The sequence below is a fragment of the Myotis daubentonii genome, chromosome X (genome assembly GCF_963259705.1).
Source record: "Myotis daubentonii chromosome X, mMyoDau2.1, whole genome shotgun sequence".
NCBI lineage: Eukaryota > Metazoa > Chordata > Mammalia > Chiroptera > Vespertilionidae > Myotis > Myotis daubentonii.
This window is the reverse complement of record NC_081861.1, coordinates 66,545,949-66,565,443: the sequence shown is the minus strand read 5'-3', so window position 1 is coordinate 66,565,443 and position 19,495 is coordinate 66,545,949. Positions and strand designations below refer to the sequence as shown.

The following is a 19,495-nucleotide window of genomic DNA, read 5'->3' as shown; positions in this document are numbered from 1 at the left end:
AATGCTATTGAATATTAAGATTAATGGGTACATGTGTTATTAATTTAAGGAAACTGAAATCTAATTGATGTTGCAGATAGAAAGTTATCTTTGAACTCCATTTATGTGTAAAGTGTTTAAGTTTAACTTTTGGAGCCAGTGAGACTTACCTGAGATTCAAAACACATTCTTTGATCACTGAAAATGTATCTACCCTATTACCAATAATTAAATGGACCCTTCATAACTACCAATTTGTATAGAATAGGAAAAATTGCCAATAATATTATAATAATTATGTGTGGTGTCAGATGGGTACTAGGTTTATTGGGATGATCACTTTGTAAGTTAGATAAATGTCTAATCACTGAGTTGTACACCTGAAACTAACATAATACTGTACTTTCAACTGTTATTGAAAAATAACAATTATTTTTAAAATAAATAAGCAAACATTTTGTATATGTCAGATTCATTTGATTTTGGTTAGCATTGGTTAATTCCTCAGAACCTGCCCACCTTGGACAAAATAATATAATCAATTCTCTATAACTACAAAGTTCTGAACAACTGTTCTGTATAATACATTAACAGAATCAGAGATTGGGAAGGGATAGCAGAGGAGTGAGAAAAAGTAAAGAAGCTAGAAAAAAGACAAAGAGACCAGACTATATAATGAAAGGTTGGCACCTGAACTGACAGAAATGGCCAACAAACTTTTTTAAAAAAACATAGAAATATTTATTTTTAAATTATATATTTAGTGTATTTTGTAACTCCTCTCATTAACAATCTTGAGTGTTTAATAAAAGTTCATAACACAGATTTATTTCATGTGTGTGTCATTAGGGGTGGGAGACAATACCATTTGGAATTAAAAACACAGAATGGAGACTGAGAATCTAGGAGATGTGTTGCAAATCAGAGTCAGAGTTGACTGGGAGAAATATAAGCCTTGAGAAATTTATTTATTTATTAATTTATTTATTTATTAATTTATTTATTTATTAATTTATTTATTTATTTATTTATTTACTAGAGGCCCAGGGAACAAAATTCATGCACTCCGGGAGGGGAGTCCCCTCAACTCGGCCTGTGTCCTTTCTTAGTCAGGGAGCCCTCAGGGGATGTCCGACTGCCATGGAGGCTGCACTTGCCAGCCATGAGCCCGGCTTCTGGCTGACTGGTGCTGCCCTTGTGGGAGTGCATTGACCATCAGGGGGCAGCTCCTGCATTGAGCATCTGACCCTTAATGGTCAGTGCCTGTCATAGTGACTGGTCGTTCCACCGTTTGGTAGATTTGCATTTTAGCCTTTTAATGTATAGGATTTACTGCTAATCCTCACCTGAGGATATTTTTTCATTGATTTTTAGGAGAGTGGAAGGGAGAGAGACAGAGAAAGAAACCTTAATGTGAGAGAGACACATCTATCAGTTGCCTTCACATATACCCCAACCAGGGCCAGGGATCACATATGCATCCAAGGTATGTGCCCTTGGCCAGAATCAAACCCAGGATCTTTCAGTACCTAAGCTGATGTTCTTTATGCTGAGGCAAACTGGTTATGGCAGTCTCGAGAAATTTAAATAAGTCTTTAGCATTAGACGCCCAAAAGAAAAAAAAAATGGATATTTGAACTGATTTTATCTTGGTTTAATGAACAGTGATCCCAGCTGGCATCTGGGTGGAAAGTATCCAAAAAGCAGATATAAAAACAATAAATAGTTATGAATGCAAGTCCCTGTGCTGGAGCAGAGGGAACATAAAATACTATGGTTGCATGTACTATTTTTTTTTCAGTATCGCACTGTGTTATGATGGGACTTGGCAGAGATGGCATTGAGAGGCTGCTTGGGGCCATAAGAGGAAAACAAGTACTGCTTGAAAGCTGAGAGGCAGAATCAAGGGTATCTAGTGTTGGTATAAAGACAACACTGTCCACACATGAAACCTCTATGTTCATGTTGAGTAATGTCACCCCAATAAATTTTTTAAAAACCTGTCTTTTAGTATAAATTATCCAAGTATAGCACCTTAACCCTGCTAGTTATCACTCACTTTCAAATACAAGTTACAACAAACCTTCCCTTTCAGTTGCCTAATACTCTAGTCCAGCGGTTGTCAACCTGTGGGTCGCGACCCCTTTGGGGGTCGAACGACCCTTTCACAGGGGTCGCCTAAGACCATTGGAAAACACATATATAATTACATATTGTTTTTTGTGATTAATCACTATGCTTTAATTATGTTCAGTTTGTAACAATGAAATTGGGGGTCACCACAATGAGGGACTGTATTAAAGGGTTGTGGCATTAGGAAGGTTGAGAACCACTGCTCTAGTCTCTCTAAGTAGAGCAAGGTATGATCGTATATTACTTTTTAAAGGGACTACAGTAAATTCAATTATTTGGGAATACTAAAAAAATAGAGTGTTATGGTTCATCAAATAATTTAAAGAAAATGGACTACTAGATTTAGGGTTGGATATTCACATGTAAGATTAAGAATACGAGTTCATCTAATTTATTCTTCCAAGTCATTTAAAAAAAGAGTAGCCCTAACAGGTTTGGCTCATTGGATAGAGCGTCAGCCTGTGGACTGAAGGGTCCCAGGTTCGATTCCAGTCAAGGGCATGTACCTTGGTTGCGGGCAGGAGGCAGCTAATCGATGTTTCTCTCTCATTGATGTTTCTAACTCTCTATCCCTCTCCCTTCCTCTCTGTAAAAAAAATCAATAAAATATGTTTTTTTAAAAAGGAGTAAATCCCTGACAGCACTGGAAAACAAGAAAGGGGACTATAAGTTATTAGAAACAGAACTTCCTAGAAAATTAAGAATATATGTAATGGTGTCATATTTATTGAGAAACAGGAGAAGAACAATATCAACTGCTCAAAACATGATTTAAAAAAAGCCTTTTGAAGGCAAGATAAACTCCCAATGTAGTGAACACACAGAAAGTTCAGGAGGATACCCTAGGAAAATTAGAGGCAATTAATAATGGCAGATATGGAGGTTTAAAGAGTAATAAAAATATATATAATTATATAGTGATTAATTTGAAAAATTTAGAATAAATCAAATGTTTTCTAATGATACTTAAATTAAGTCATTCATGAAGAGGTAGACAATCTAAATATATTAATAACTATAGCAGAAGGGGTCAAAGTATAAACAATCTACCTGTCAAACTACATTAGGCTCAAACACTTTTGTTAGAGAACATAGAAAAAGACAAGAAGCTATAAAAATCATTTTGAGGCTAGCACCCCCTAATGGCAAGATCAGATAGCAGAATACAAAGATAAAGAAGAGAGAATGGTGGAAGTAAAGAAAATAACAGTTCAACCTCATTTAGAAATATAGATGACAAAAATTGAAATGCATAATGAATAATATATTATCATTACATAAGGTTATCATAGAAATTAAAAGTATGGTTCAACATTAAGAAAATTAATTTGAAAGTTAAAGAAAAACATTCATACAAACATTTTAGCAAATGCCACAACATTGAATAAAATCCATTCCTGATTGTAAAGAGCCACATGAAAGAAAGCAAGGAAACAAAAAACTAACAAAATATAATCAAGTAAAATATAAAGGCAATTCCTAAATGTGGTTAAAGGTATCTAATAGAAAGCTACAGCAATCATTATATATTAAAAACATTCCTATTAATATCAAGAACAATATAATGATGTTTCTCCTGTCCAATATATTCAACATTGTTGACGAGTTCAAGGCTAATGCAATCAAAAGGAAGTGATAATGTATAAATATTGAAAAATAAGTCCCCAAACCATGATTATTTGCAGACATTATAATGATCTTCCTGGAAAGTCCAGAAAAAATCAGTTGAAAAATTGAGAAGCAATGAAAACTATGTAAAATTAAAAAATGCAGAGTTATATCTTTCCTATATGCCAAAAATAATCAATTTGATAACATCATGAAAACAGATCCCATTCTCAATAGCAGCAAATCTATATATAACTATTAAAATAACCTGAAAAATAAGTATTCTATTAAAAATATGCATAAGGTGTATGAGAAGAAAAACAATAGAACTTTGCTAAGAAATGAAAAAGAATATCAGAAAAAAATGGAGAGTTATAGGCCATACTTGGAAGGGGAAGATTTAGTACTTAAAGAAGTAAAATCTGCCCTAGCCAGTCTCTCTGACATTGATGTTTCCCTCTCTCTGTCTCTACACCTCCCTTCCACTCTCTCTAAATATCAATGAAAAAATATCTTGGGTGAGGATTAACACACAAAAACGGAAAAATATCCAAAACTAGTCTATAAATGAAATTCTATTACAATCAAATATCAATGTGACTCTTAACTTCACAAATTTGTTCAAAAGTTATCTAGTAGAGAAAATGAAAAAAAAATACACAGCAAATTTTTGAAAAATAATAGAGGGCACTTTGTCCTCTGTATTAGGTTGAATGGTGACTGCCAAAAAGATAGGCCCACATCCTTATCCCCAGAACTGGTGACTGCTACCTTATTTGAAAAAAAAATAGGTCTTTACAGAGTATTCAATTAATTACTATGAGATGACAAGATGATTCAGGATTATATATGAACTAGAGGCCCGGTGCACAAAAATTTGTGCACTTGGGGGGGGTCCCTCAGCCCGGCCTGGGCCCTCTCACAGTCTGGGACCCGTCAGGGGATGACCACCTGCTGGCTTAGGCCCGCTCCCCAGGGTATTGGGACTAAGATGGCAATCAGACATCCCTCTGGCAGCCCGGCAGCCCTCGGGGGATGTCCGCTTGCCAGCGGGGAGCAGGCCTAAGCTGCAGTCGGACATCCTTAGTGCTGCTGCGGAGGCAGGAGAGGCTCCCACCACCACCGCTGTACTGGCAGCCATCAGCCTGGCTTGTGGCTGAGCAGAGCTCCTCCCATGTGAGAGCGCCCTGACCACCAGAGGGCAGCTTCTGCATTGAGCGTCTGCCCCCTGGTGGTCAGTGTGTGTCATAGTGATCAGTCATTCCCAGTCCTTCTGCTGTTAGGGTCAGTTTGCATATTACCCTTTTACTATATAGGATAGAGGCCTGGTGCATGGGTGGGGCTGGCTGGTTTGCCCTGAAGGGTGTCCTGGATCAGGATGGGGGCCCCGCTTGGGTGCCTGGCCAGCCTGGATGAGGGGATGATGGCTGTTTGCAGCTGGTCACACCCCCTTCAGGGTAGGGGTCCCCACTGGGGTCCCTGGCCAGCCTGGATGATGGGATGATGGCTATTTGCAGCTGGTCACACACCCTTCAGGGTGGGGGTCCCCACTGGGGTGCCTGGCCAGTTTGGGTGAGGGGCTGATGGCTGTTTTCAGGCTGGTGGGCGACTGAAGCTCCCAGCCTCTCCTTTTTTCTTTTCTTTTTTTTATTCTGGGATTAATTTACCTTCTATAGCTGTCACTGGAGCTGAGAGCAGGCTCCAGCTCTGAGGCCGTTGCCAGCTGAAAGCAGGTACCTGGGTTTGTTTAGATTCTATAATTGAAACTCTGTTGCCATCACTGGCCGCTCTAAGCTCTGAGGCCGCGCTGGCTGAAAGCAGGTTTCTGGGGTTTGTTTAGGTTCTATAATTGCAACATTGTTTCATCCAGAGCTCAGAGCTGAGCTGCGGCAGGCAGGGAACGTTGACTTCCTCCATCACTGGAGTAAGCAAGCCTCATGTTCATGTTCGCTTCAGCTGCCTGGCTGCCAGCCGCCATCTTGGCTGGCAGTTAGTTTGCATATCTCGCTGATTAGCCAATGGGAAGGGTAGCGAAGTTATGGTTAATTACCATGTTTCTCTCTTATTAGATAGGATGGACCTTAAATCCAGTGACAAGTGTTCTTATGAGTGAGGCAGGAGATTACAGAGACAAAAGAGAAGGCCACATGAAGATGAAAACAAAGATTGGACTGATGTAACCACAAGCCAAAAAAAGCCTACCAGAAGGGATACCAAAAGCTTACTGATTCAAGGAATTATCCCCTAGAGCAGCAGTTCTCAACCTGTGGGTGGCGACCTCTTTGGGGGTCGAACAACCCTTTCACAGGGGTCACCTAAGACCATTGGAAAACACATATATAATTACATATTGTTTTTGTGGTTAATCACTATGCTTTAATTATATTCAATTTGTAACAATGAAATTGGGGGTCACCACAACATGAGGAACTGTATTAAAGGGTCGCGGCATTAGGAAGGTTGAGAACCACTGAACTAGAGCTTCTGGCAGAAGTGTGGCTCTGCCAACACCTTGATTTTGGACTTCTGACATCCAGAACTGTGAGACACACAAACCACCCAGTTTGTGTTCATATGTAACAAAAGCCACAGGAAACTAATAAATCCTTCCGAAATATCACCACCTACAATAAAGATATTAGTAATTAAAAGTGTATGATACTGGCACCAAACAGAAAAATCAATCAATAGAAAACAGATCCATTTTATATAGGCATTAATATGTGACAAAAGAGGATATTTACATAAGTAGAGAAATTATGGTATGTTTAATAAACTATTTTGGGCAGTAGTACAACTATTTTAAAAAATCTCACAACAAGGAAATTTTTTAAAAAATAAATAAGCATAGTTAGACTGTCCTACTTTTAATTCTGGCCCTTGAGTTGAGCAGCCTTGGAGAAATTACTTAGCTTCTCTCTCAGACTTTGTTTTCAAATCTTAAAATAGACCCAATATATGTTTTCATGGGTTCCTACTCTATCTGTGCTTTGTTTGTCTTTAAACTTGCTTTCCCACAATGACTCACATTAAGTCGAATTTAAAAAATCAATCCCAAACTTACAACAAAAATAATTTCCTGATGAGATTAAAGGCTTAAGTGTAAAAAACAAAATGTATTTTAAGAAATGCAGATTTGTTTATAATTTTGATATAGGAAAGGGCTTCTTATGCAAGACACTGAACTCAGAGGCTAAAAAAAAGATTCCGGGCACTGACCATGCTGATCCCCTAAAATATTTGGAAGAGAAAAGGACCAAGAAGAGTCAAGGCAGCATAAAAGATAAGTTGGAGGGATGTGACCTATCAGATGTCAACACTTATTTTTAAAAGCACATTTTGGTGTTATGTAATAAGTTGAATATGTGCATACCTTATAACTCAGCATTTCCTCTCTGAGGTATACTTTAAAATTCCTGTTATATGTACACCAAGAGACAGATGTAGAAAAATGTCTATAGCTTTGCTAACATAACCAATTCATGAAACAGGCGGGCTGGCATGGCGAAGAGAGATGGAAGTGACAGAGTTGTCAGCACCCACAGAGAGCGTTTTCATCAGCAGCTTTGCTCCTAGAAGCAGCACAGTCACAGCCTCATTATAGTTGAATTTACATGTAAAGTAGAGCTGGTGGTGGGCAAACCCTATATCTTTCATGGAACTGGAGATGCATGGGGCTGAAGAGAAGTTCTACAGCAAGCTGGATCAGGAGGATGCGCTCCTGGGCTCCTACCCTGTAGATGACAGCGGCCACATCCATGTCATTGACCATGGTGGTGTCTGCCTTGGGGAGTATGAGGATGTGTCCAAAGTGGAAAAATATAGGATTTCAAAAGAAGCCTATGAACACAGGCAAGAATCACTCTGTTCCTTCCTGAAGTGCAGCAAGCTAGGCAGATATAATGAAAAAGAGCAGGTGCAGCAAGAGACTGAGATCACCGAGCAGCTCAGGGAGGAGAAGGCCCATGACAGTGTCATCCCTGTGGACAGCTGCTGTGAGGTACAGGGACCTGGGCAGCCTCCTCGCTGGGGTCATCATCATGTATGTAGGCCTAACAGATTTCAAGCCTGGGTACAAGATTGGTGGCCATTATGATGAGCCACTAGAGAAAGAAGATGGCAGTGTGAATAGGAAACACTAATTCAAATGCCAGGCCAACTACCATGCCTTCCTCAAGCCATCAGTTGTGACTGATTTTCCTGAGGACTAGGGGTTGGATGAGATGTCATGCCCAAGGAATGGTACCCTCCTGCTCCAGTTGACTCACCCACTTATTGCTCTTCCTTATTATGGGCCAATGGAGCTCTTCCCCTGACCCCATTTTTATTTTATTACTTTATTTTTACTTTTGTTAATCCTCACCCAAAGATATTTTTCCATTGATTTTTTTTTAAAGAGATTGGAAGAGAGAGGGAAAGACAGAGAGCAACATCAATGTGAGAGAAAAACATCAATTGGTTGCCTCCTACATGTGCTCCAACCAGGGCCTGGGCCAGGGAGAAGCCTGCAATCAAGGTATCTGCTCTTGACTGCAATCGAACCAGGAACCTTTGGTCCACAGGCTGAACTCTGTCCACTGAACCAAGCTGGCTAGGGCCCATTTTTATTTTATTCCTTTTGCTCTTGCCATTGACTTTTGAGACTTGTGTATTAAATTTGCTAGACATGAAAAAAATACATGACATAGCCCAGCTAGTTTAGCTCACTGGATTGTCCCATGCACCAAGAGGTCCCCAGTTTGATTCCTGGTCAGAACACATGCCCAGATTGTGGGCTCCATCCCTAGTGGGGGGACATGCAGGAAGCATTTCTCTCATTGATGTTTCTATCTCTCTCTACCTCTACCTTCCACTCTCTGTAAAAATCAATAAAACATATTTTTTAAAAACACATGGGATAACCTTAATATCCAGCAATAGTGAAATATGTAAATTGTGGTATATTCAAAAAATAAATAAAATAATAAAAATTAATGACATGTATGAATATGGATGTAATGCAAATACATATTATTGGACAAATAAAGGAAACCACATAGGAATATATAGGTATGATGGTTAATTTTATGTGTCAACTTGGCTCAACCACAAGGTTCCTCAATATTCTGTCAAATGTTATTCAGCTGTTGCTGTGAGGATGTTTTTAAAGGAGATTAACATCTAAATTGGTGGCCTTTTAGTACAGCAGATTTCCCTGTTTAATGTGGATGGGCCTCTTCCTATCCATTTAAGCTCTCAACAGGACAATGAGAACAGCCTACCTCAAGCAAGAGAGAATTCTCCAGTAGACTCCCTTTGGACTTCATCTACAACATCAGCTTTTCCTGGTTGTATAGCAGACAGCCTTCAGATTTGAACTGGATCATCAGCTCTCCTAGACCTCCAGCTTGCCATCAGACTCTGCAGATATTGAACTTGCCAATATCCATAATCATATGTGCTAATTCCTTATTTAAAAAGAAAAATGTATACACAAACACACACACACACACACACACACACACACACACACACACACACACACTCACACTATTGGTCTGTCTCTGTGGAGAACCCTGACTGATAAAGTATGATTCCATTTACACAAAGTTCCAAAATAGGAAAAATAAATAATATGCTATTTGGGGATACATACACAAATGCTAAAATTACAAAGAAAAGCAAGGGAATAATTAACAAAATATTCAGGGTGGTGGTTACCCCATCAGAGAACACTGGGAAGTAAAATCAAAAATAGGCCCACAGGAGCCTTCAAAGGTAACAGAAATCTTCTATATCTCAACTTGGGTGCCAAGTACATAATTTTTTTTCTTATTATTGTTCTTTAGCCTGTATAGATATATACATGTTTTTATAATCTTGAGGTGGGGAAACTCTTTTAAACCAGACAATAGGTATCAGACTATAAAAGGGGAAAAATAAGTGAGTTGGCTACATACCAGAAAAGTGATAAGTATTTTATGATATGATAATAGATACAATAAATAAGATTAAAAGGCAACTTCCCTACATTTTATTTTTACAAAAACAGTGTTCTCATTTAATACCAGTGAATATTACAACTGAAATAGTTGCAAATTCTGACTCCATCTAATAAGTTCTCAGGGAAACCCAAAGGCAACAAAGACAAAAACAAAGACACTATAGAAATTTGAAGACTGTGGCACCTACAGCAACATGAAACATGGCCCGATTCCTGGCTATATTAATATAAAACTTCATACTAAAGTCCTATCTACCTCAATTCCAGCTTTCAACAGAAAAGTTACTAAAAAGCACAGTGTCGAGAGACAAAGAAACTATAAGAACCAGACTCAGATAGACACAGATTCTGGAATTATCAGACAGGGGATTTTTAAAAAATATTATATTGATTTTTTACAGAGAGGAAGGGAGAGGGATAGTTAGAAACATTGATGAGAGAGAAACATTGATCAGCCGCCTCCTGCACACTCCTTACTGGGGATGTGCCCGCAACCAAGATACATGCCCTTGACCGAAATCGAACTTGGGACCCTTGAGTCAGCAGGCTGATGCTCTATCCACTGAGCCAAACCTGCCAGGGCAGACAGGGGATTTAAAATAACTATGATCAATATGTTAAGAGCTTTAATGGAGAAATGTAGGTAGGTAACATTCAGGAACTGGCAGGCATGTAAACACAGAGATGAACCTCTAAGAAAGGATAAAAAATAAATACTAGGGAAAAACTAAAAGAAATAAAGAACTAAATAAATGGGGTCATCAGTAGACTGGACATGACCAAGGAAAGAATGAGTGAGACTAAGGATATATTAACATAAACTTCTCAAACTGATATATAAAGAGAAAATAAATGAAAAAAATACACAGAACAGAGTAATTGGAATACAGGAAGGATAAGGAAGGAGAAGAGAGCAGAAGACATTTGAAGTAATAATGGCTGAAAATTTTACAAAATTAATGACAGATACCTAACCACAAATTCATGAAGTTCAGAAAACAACAAGCATGATAAATACCAAGAAAATCATCCAGGCATATCAGTTTCAAAATCCAGAAAACCAAATGCAAAGCTTTGAAAGAAGCCATGGAAGTCATGGGAAATCTACCTTAATTATTGAGGAACTAGGAAAAGAGTTTCAGTGGACTTGTTCAAGCAAGAAGAGTGTGAAGTAGAATATTTGAAACCTTGAAAGAAAAGTGACAGTCTGGGCAAAACTATTTTCAATATATACATTACAGTTAAACTAAACCTGAATGTCTTCAACAATGAAGTCAAATGCCTATAAAGTAATGAGAAAAACAACCCATCAGAAAGAAAATGGGAGAACTACATGGACACACATTCAAAGAAGGAGCACTTCGGGTCACAACATAAGTAAATATGCTCAATCTTACTAGAAAACAAGGGAAGTGAAAACGACAATAAGATAGAATATTTTCTCTCTGCATCTGATTGGCAGAAATGTAACAATATCTACAGTTGGCCAGGTTGTGCAGAAACGGTACTTTCATATATTACTGTTTGGGTTATTCTTTGGGAGGGCAATCTGGCAGTACCTTTTAAAATTAAAAGTGGGCATAGCCTTAAGCCCAGCAATTCCTCTCAAGTTTTTATCTTATAAATAAATGTTTGCACTTGTGCCAAACAGGCATTTGCAAGTAGGTTTGCTGCAGTGTTGTTTGTATAAAAAATAAACACACAGAAAACAGCAACAGTAAAACCTAATTGTCAAAAAAAAAAACTATTTGTCTTCATTTTTTTTCAATTACAGTTTACATTAACTATTATTTGTATTAGTTTCAGGTGTACAGCATAGTGGTTAGACAATCATATATTTTATAAAGGGCTCCCCCTGATATTTCCAGTGTCCACCAGGCACCATACATAGTTATAACAATATTATTGACTATGTTGCCTATGCTGTACTTTATATCCCCATGGCTATTTTGTAATTACCAATTTGTACTTCTCAATCCTTTCACCCTTTCACCTAGTCCTCCAACACCCCTCCCTTCTGGCAACCATCAGTTTGTTCTCTGTATCTATAAGTCTGCTTCTGTTTTGTTTATTCAATAAAGAAATGAATTAATAAATTTTGACACATTGATAGTGTGAGATAATAGGGAGTAGTTAGAAAAATGAGATAGATCTATTTGTATTAACATGAAAAAATTGTTAAATTGAAAAACTTGCAAATGAAAAACTAAGATGCAGAACTCAATGTGCGAAATGTTTCCATTTGTGGGGGAGATGCACATACATACATATATTTGTATGTGCATGTATATTTTAGGTGTGTATGAGAAAGAGAGAAGAGGAGCAGGAGGGAGGGAGAGAGAGGAAAGGTAGTAGATGTATATATCTAATCTATCTATACTAATAAAAAGGTAATATGTGAATTAGACTGGGTAAACCAGACATCTTCCAGATGTCTGACTTCCCTCTGGACAGTTAGAGGGTGACCAGGCTGGCAGGGAGGCAACTAGGGGTGATCAGGCCTGCAAGCAGAGGCAGTTAGGGGCAATCAGGCAGGCAGGTAGAGTAGTTAGGGGTGATCAGGTAGGCAGGCAAAGGAGCAGTTAGAAGCCAGTGATCCCAGATTGTGAGAGGGATGTCCAACTGCTGGTTTAGGCCCAATCCCATAGGGTTTCTGGATTGAAGAGGGTGCAGGCCACGCTGAGGGAACCACCCCCCCATGCATGAATTTCATGCACCAGGCCTCTAGTCCTATCTAATAATAGACAAACATGGTAATTAACCATACCTCCACTACACTTCCCATTGGCTAATCAGCAGGATATGCAAATTAACTGCCAACCAAGATGGCGGCCGGCAGCCACGCAGCTGAAGCGAACATGAGGCTTGGTTGCCCCAGTGATGGAGGAAGCCAAGGTTCCCCACCTGCTGTGGCCCAGCTCTGAGCTTCTGATGCAACAATGTTGCAATTATAGAAGCTAAACAAATCCCAGGTACCTGCTTGCAGCCAGCCAGCCTCAGAGCTGGAACCACAACAAAGTTTCAGTTACAGAAGGTAAATAAATCCCAGAATAATAATAATAATAAAAAAGAATAAAAGGAGAGACTGGGAGCTTCAGTTGTAGGCTTGGCCTGCCTGAAAACAGCCCTCAGCCCCTCATCCAGGCTGGCCAGGCACCCCAGTGGGGACCCCCACCCTTAAGGGGTTTGGGCAGCCTGAAAACAGCCATCAGCCCCTCATCCAGGCTGGCCAGGCACCCCAGTGGGATCCCCTGCCCTGAAGTGGGTACAGGTAGCCTGAAAACAGCCATCAGCCCCTCATCCAGGCTGGCCTGGGACCCCCACCCTGAAGGGGGTGTGGGCTGCCTGAAAACAGCCATCAGTCCCTCATCCTGGCTGGCCAGGCACCCAAGCGAGGCCCCCACCTTGATCCGGGACACCATTTAGGGCAAACCAACAGGCCCCAACCCGTGCAACAGGCCTCTATCCTATATAGTAAAAGGGTAATATGCAAACTGACCCTAACAGCAGAAAGACTGGGAATGACTGGTCACTATGACACACACTGACCACCAGGGGGCAGAGGCTCAATGCAGGAGCTGCCCTCTGGTGGTCAGTGAGCTCCCACATGGAGGAGCTCTGCTAAGCCACAAGCCAGGCTGATGGCTGCCAGTACAGCCTCTCCTGCCTCCCCAGCAGCGCTAAGGATGTCCGACTGCAGCTTAGGTCTGCTCCCTGCTGGCAAGTGGACATCCCCCGAGGGCTGCCAGGCTGCCAGAGGAATGTCTGATTGCCAGCTTAGGCCCAATCCCCTGGGTAGCAAACCTCAGCCAGCAGATGGTCATCCTCCGAGGGATCCCAGACTGTGAGAGGGCACAGGCCTGGCTGAGCCCCCCCCCTCCCCCCCGCCCCGAGTTCACAAATTTTTGTGCACCGGGCCTCTAGTACATATAAAATCCTAAGTGACGGTTACAACCAAATGACCAGAACGACCTGAACAACTGGAACGACTGGTCAACCAGTTTCTAATGTGCACACTGACCACCAGGGGGCAGACGCTTAATGCAGGATCTGCCCCCTTGTGATCTTTGCACTCCCACAACCAACCTCACACAGCTGGCCAACCTCCTGCAGTACTGGCTGGCCAACCTCCCATGGTCCCTCCCCCTAGTCAGCAACCTCCTACAGTCCCTCTCCATGGCCAGCCCTGATCACTGGCCAGACCTAAGGACTCCACCAATGCATGAAGTCATGCACCAGGCCTCTAGTTTGCATATATATGTCTGTGTTTTTATATATGGAACCATTTGGAAGTATACACAACAAACTTGACAATGCTACCTCTTTTTTTAAAAATATATTTTATTGATTTTTTACAGAGAGGAAGAGAGAGGGACAAAGAGTTAGAAACATCAGTGAGAGAGAAACATCGATCAGCTGCCTCCTACACACCCCCTACTGGGGATGTGCCCACAACCAAGGTACATGCCCTTGGAATCGAACCTGCGACTCTTCAGTCCACAGGCCGGCACTCTAACCAAAGGGTCCTCAAACTATGGCCCACGGGCCACATGCAAATACAAATATTGTATTTGTTCCCATTTTGTTTTTTTACTTCAAAATAAGATATGTGCAGTGTGCATAGGAATTTGTTCATAGTTTTTTTTTGTTTTTTTTTTAACTATAGTCAGGCCCTCCAATGGTCTGAGGGACAGTGAACTGGCCCCCTGTTTAAAAAGTTTGAGGACCCCCTGCTCTAACCACTGAGCCAAACCGGTTAGGGCTAACAATGCTACCTCTTGAAGAAAGAGGCATTTGCGGAAGGGGGTCAGGTAGGGTTGGCAGGAAATAGGGAAAGACTTTCACATATTACTCTATAAACTTCTGAATATATTACAGTGAGGATAAGTTATAGCACTTATCTAACAAAAATTTTAATTAAAACAATAAAAAATATATGGCTATTTTAAAAATTTGGAATGGAATTAAAGTTCAACAAATGCCAAAGGCTTTTCATAGTGTGAAATGGCTGTCAATGAAAGTGTCTTACATGTGATTTAAAATGAAATTTAACTGATAAATCATGCGTTTTCCTAAAAGCAATAAAAGCAACAAGATTACATTTTTAAAAGTAGACTCTATTTTCATCTAGTGATTCTCTAATTTGACAGTCATCTCATTTTCAGCCAATACCATCATTAATGACCAGACCAATACTCTTTTCAATGAAAGCAATTAATCTTAGCTCACACAATATGACTGCCCTTAAGATATTCTTCCTATACTTGGAACTAAGATGCATTGCTTTCTTTGCCTCTGACCAACCAATCCTTCAACATGAAATCATCCTCTTATTAATATCTTGTCTCAGCACCCAAAGTTTAGTTTAGTAACTGACAGATTAAATTAAGTAAGATTAATTTTATACTCCAAACATGCATGTGAACCATAAATTCATAGTTCTCAAAAAGTAAGTTTTTTCTTCCTTTTATGTTTCCTGTTTCTACCCTCTGCCATGGCCTGAGTGAGTTGCTGCTACAGATACAAAGATTAGTAAGATTTAGTCTCTAAATATTCTTCTGGGTGAGGTGTATGAGGCTTTTTAAAATGCACTTTTCCTTATTAAAATATGATAATTGTCTAAATTTTGTAAAGAGGTAAAAACTATGAAGAAAAAATAAAATTACTCAAAATTGCACTATCTAGATATGAACTCATAATATTTTGATGCATTTTTTAAGGTCTTCTTTATACAATTAGGATATTATCGATACCATTCTCCATACAGCTTTTTCTGTTGTTGCTTACCATCACACTATGCACAATTTTCATGTTATTACAATGTTTGACAATCATAACTTTTAATAACTGCATGTTGGTCCACTATAAATATGGCAAGCAGCCAGCAATAGAGGAAGGCCTTTTGGGGATGCTAATATTTCTGCTGAGTCCCATGTTGATAGTGTGGGATGGGAAGTGGAATTCAAGGAAAGGGAAAAGCATTTGAAGAGTATTCAATAACTACTGGAGGCAAGAGAAAGAGCACTTTCTGAGAAAATCAAAGTAATTTAGAACTTTTGGAAGACAGAGTTCAGGTGGGAGTGACAGAAAATAATACCAGAGAGATGGACAGGGATTGGTAATGAAGGGATAAGGTAACCTGTACTAGGCAACAATGTGCTAAGCACTAGGATAATTTTGCATATGTTGTGAAGGTCTTTATACTCTATGCCAAAGGTTTGAAATTTATCAAGGGAATTAGAATTGGTTAGAAGTGGTGAATGAGAGATTTTAAGCTGAGAAGTTACATAATTAACTTGGTAATTTAGAAAAATTTCCCCAAGAATTATGTTTATGAAGACATTTAAAAATATGATATAATGTTAAGAAAATAAGTAAGACAGTATGGTGACAATTTAGAGGCTTTTATTCCCAAGACTTGGATGGGGTGCTAGGTGAACTACTTATTTATAGAAAAATAGAAAAGCAATGTAGGAGGGACTTCAATGTGGACAGCATTAGGGCAAACGGTCATTTGTGAGCTGGGGCGACCAAAGAGCAGAAGAGGAGGAGTAGTGGAGGCACTGAGAAGGAAGAACTGTAAAGATGAATTTCAGAAGTTATGCCATGGATTGGATTCTAACACTCTTGTGGCATACCATTAAATAAACTTACAAATATCTACGTTGAGAGTTGGACAAGTTCATTTGAATATAACCCTATATTAGTACTTCATACCAAGAACAAGCCAGTCACCTTTATGCTGATCAAAATAATATGCATCCATAGCTAGTTTTGCTCAGCGGTTAGAATGTCAGCTAGCAGACTGAAGGGTCACAGGTTTGATTCTGACTCTGGTCAAGAGCACATACCTCAGTTGCAGGCAGGATCCCTGGCCCTGGTCAAAGTGCATGTGGGAAGCAACTAATAAATGTCTCTCTCACATCAATGTTTCTCTCTAAGTGTCTCTCCTCTTCCCTTCTACTCCATCTAAAAATCAATGGAGAAAATATCCTCGAGTGAGAATTAACAAAAAATAATAATAATCTACACTAATAAAAGAGTAATATGCTAATTAGACCTGGAGATCTTCCGGATGTCCTTCCGGACAAAGACATGATGGTGGGGCCAAGGCAGAGGCAGTTAGGGGCGATCAGGCCAGGAGGGGAGGGCAGTTGGGGGCGATCAGGCCAGCGGGGGGTGGGGGGGCGCAGTTGGGAGAGAGCAGGCCAGCATGCAGAGTGGTTAGCGGCGATCAGGCAGGCAGGCAGGTGAGCTGTTAAGAGCCAGTGGTCCCAGATTGCGAGAGGGATGTCTGACTGCCGGTTTAGGCCCGATATCCCAATAGGTCCCAGATTGGAGAGGTTACAGGATGGGCTGAGGGACACCTCCACCCCATGCATGAATTTCATGTACCAGGCCACTAGTAATAATAATAATAATAATAATAATAATAATAATAATAATATGCAAACAGTGTAATTAGAAACTATGTAAGAACATACAGTGACTTCAAAGTTTTAAAAAGACAACACCAAAAGATAGCAGGTTATCTCTGGTTGATGGAAGCATTTTAATTTTCCTCCTTTCCATATTTCCTTATTTTCTAGTTCTTTACAATGAAAAAATATTTTTCCAACACTCACAAATACATATTCTCTTTGAAAAAGGTTCTAGATTTTGAAGTCATTAGCATTTAAGCTATAGGTATTTAGCTCATATGGATGAGGTAGCCCATGAAAATATATATGATGAAAAATGGCCCAAACACAATCTTAAGAAAACACAGGGGCCCTAACCAGTTTTGCCCAGTGGATAGAGCATCAGCTTGCAGACTGAAGGGTCTCAGGTTCGATTCTGGTCAAGGGCATGTACCTTGGTTGTGGGCACATCCCCAGTGGGGAGTGTGCAGGAGGCAGCTAAATAGATGTTTCTCTCTCATCGATCTTTCTAACTCTATCCCCCTCCCTTCTTCTCTGTAAAAAAATCAATAAAATCTACACTAATAAAAGACAAACATGCAAACGACTGTACCTTTGCTATGCCTTAAGCCACACCCACCAGCCAATCAGAGTGGCTATATGCAAATTAACCCAACCAAGATGGCGGCCGGCAGCCACGGAGCTGGAGCAAGCAGGAGGCTTGGTTGCTCCAGTGATGGAGGAAGCCAAGCTTCCCTCCTACCACCGCCGGCTCTGAGCCCCACTCAAGGCAACACAGTTTCAATTATAGAAGATAAATAAACCCCAGATACCTACTTCCAGCTGGCCTTGGCCACGGAGCTGGAGCGAGCAGGAGGCTTGGGTTGGCCCTGGTGATGGAGGAAGCCAAGCTTCCTGCCCACCCTGGCTGTCTCTGAGCTCCATTCAAGGCTACAAAGTTTCAATTATAGAAGGTAAATAAATCCCATAATAAAAGAAAAAAAAAGAAAAAAGGAGAGGCCGGGAGCTTCCATCGCTGGGGGGCTTGGCCAGCCTGAAAACAGCCCTCAGCCCCTCACCCAGACTGGCCAGGCACCCCAGTGGGGACTCCCTTCCCTAAAAGGGGTGTGGTTAGCCTGCAAACAGCCATCAGCCCCTCACCCAGACTGGCCAAACCTTAATGGGGTGAGGGTCCCCACTGAGGGGGGGGGGCTTGACCAGCCTGCAAACAGCCATCAGCCCCTCACCCAGGCTGGCCAGGCACCCCAGCGGGACCCCCACCCTGATCCGGGACACCCTTCAGGGAAAAACAGCCAGCCCCCACCCATGCACCAGGCCTCTATCTTATATAATAAAAGGGTAATATTCAAATTGACCCTAACAGCAGAACGACTGGGAATGACTGGTCACTATGACACACACTGACCACCAGGGGCAGATGCTCTATGCAGGAGCTGTTCCCTGGTGGTCAGTGCACTCCCACAGGGGGAGCTTTGCTCAGCCACAAGCCAGGCTGATGGCTGCCAGCACAGCGGTGGTGGTGGGAGCCTCTCCTGCCTCCTCAGCAGCTCTAAGGATGTCTGACTGCAGCTTAGGTCTACTCCCTGCTGGTAAGTGGACATCCCCCGAGGGCTGCCGGGCTTCCAGAGGGATGTCTGACTGCCAGCTTTGGCCCGATCCCCCAGGGAGTGGGCCTAACCCAGCAGGTGGACATCCTCCGAGGGGTCCCAGACTGCGAGAGGGCACAGGCCAGGCTGAGGGACGCACCCCCCCCCCGAGTTCACAAATTTTTGTGCACAAGGCCTCTAGTATATATAAAAAAAGAAAACACAGTGTGTGGCAAAAGTAGGTTTACAGTTATGAGGTACACAAAACAGAGTATATTTTTATATTATTATTTATTAATATTGTATTATTTTCCATACAAACAATTGGAAACCTATTTTTGCCACACCCTATATTAATAATTAGGAAACAAGCTGGTGAGAAAGCAAACTACAAAAATTTCTTAAAGCAAGCAGCCAGAGAAGTAGAAGTAGGAATGATTCCTTTCACCTAAACAAAGTGAAAACAAGAATTACAAGAAAGGAAAGACTAAGGGTTTCAAATTTCATAGACTAACAGTTAACTAAAATAACTACTGGATTACTGGGTCAAATGGGAGTTCCATTTTTTAGATTTTTGAGGAAACTCCATACCGGTCTTCCACAGTGGCTGCAACAGCCTGCATTCCCACCAGCAGTGCACGAGTATTCCTTTTTCTCCACATCCTCTCCAGCACTTGTCTTTTGTTGATTTGTTGATGCTAGCCAGTCTGATAGGTGTGAGATGGTACCTCATTGTTGTTTTGATTTGCATCTCTCTGATGATCAGTGACTTTGAGCAGTTTTTC

At 40.8% G+C, this 19,495-nt stretch overlaps 1 pseudogene; it reads left to right on the top strand.

The window, feature by feature from the left end:
- The first annotated feature begins 7,234 nt into the window (after positions 1-7,234).
- LOC132224591 (tubulin-folding cofactor B-like) lies at positions 7,235-8,036 on the top strand (annotated as a pseudogene).
- Positions 8,037-19,495: the final 11,459 nt, after the last annotated feature.